This window comes from Styela clava, chromosome 13, assembly GCF_964204865.1.
Source record: "Styela clava chromosome 13, kaStyClav1.hap1.2, whole genome shotgun sequence".
NCBI classification, from domain to species: domain Eukaryota; kingdom Metazoa; phylum Chordata; class Ascidiacea; order Stolidobranchia; family Styelidae; genus Styela; species Styela clava.
Genome location: NC_135262.1, coordinates 7,912,915 through 7,914,361, shown reverse-complemented (window position 1 = coordinate 7,914,361; position 1,447 = coordinate 7,912,915).

The following is a 1,447-nucleotide window of genomic DNA, read 5'->3' as shown; positions in this document are numbered from 1 at the left end:
TCAGACGAAAATCTTGAATTAGGTGTTTGGAGCAAACCGAAATCTTGAAAAAAGGAAAAATGACCAGGTAAAAATCGGCTAAAAAATAAATCAAATTCACTGTGAAGTAAGTTAAGTATGGGATGAAGGGGCCTAACACGATTAAGTGTAATAATCTTTAATGGCGTGTATTCATGAAACAATTCGCGATTGGGTCTCATTGATATGTCGTAAAAGTCATAGCTCGTTGCATGCAACTAAAACCCCAAGTCCTCGTTATGTGGCAATGGCTGAATAAAACCGACTTTGTTAAACTTGTTACTACATTTTTTTTTAGTTATGTAAGATATATATGAAGAATATTTTTTGTTAAAGTCTAAATTTTCTGAAGAAATAAAAAGACTCTTAGCGGTTTAGTGAAATTGGCGACTTTTTTAATTGGATCCGTAGCGAAAATAGCTTGAGTATGTCACAAAACTTCTTACAACAATAATGAAAATTGACATAATTGGCTGAAGGTTATATCGAACAAAGAGTATTAGCTCCCGATGGGTTTGGAAGTTTTTTTTTCATAATTAACTGCGATCTGTTACTGTCAACGCCTTGCGAGACATAAATAAATGTTTAGATGAATTCCAATCGATTGCGAAGTATGTGACTGTGTATTTATACTGAGTTGCATTCAATTTTAACGAATAAAAAATTGATCTAATGATTGGGAATATTTTTGTGGGACTATTTCAAAACAAGTTTAGTAAACCAATTACTTTCGGAATTTTTCGAACAATCATACCGCATGAGCTTATGTTATTGAGACCGTTATTCACTTCAAAATAATTAAAAAAGATTGAGATTTTTGTAACCACGATGAGTCAATATCGGCAATGCATTGCAATAATAGGAAAATAGCTTACTTGTGCATGGAACATGAATATGCATAGAATATTATGCGCGTTTTTAGTTTATTATATCCACAGTATTTTTTACGACATTCTTTTTTACTCATTCATAAAAATTCAATATATATCTGTTCAATAGTAAAATAGTTGACTAGCATTATAGTTGGATAAATGTATTCCATATTTTAGGCTATTTCAACATTTGCTTAATACTTCAATATTAATAATGATATAGTGTTATTTGAAGAGAAGATATATATATATATTTTATTATACCGGTTCTCAAAACTTATTCAAAACATATTTAAACTGAAAATATGAATGAAATTTCAAATTTTTTTAAATCATTAAAAAACCTCTGTTTTCTGCGGCAGTAAAATACCCAAATAAAACTTAGCCTCAGTATTATAATCTACAACCAATCTGGAAGTTTGCATCTTGCAAACAGGTTTAAAAAAAAATCAAGATTAAGAGGGAAATTTTTTGTTTGCTCTGCTATACATGGTGGTTTTGTCTTAAATTTTTCAACCTTCGGGGCAAATGTGGCGTGGCTTATATATAAACGATGC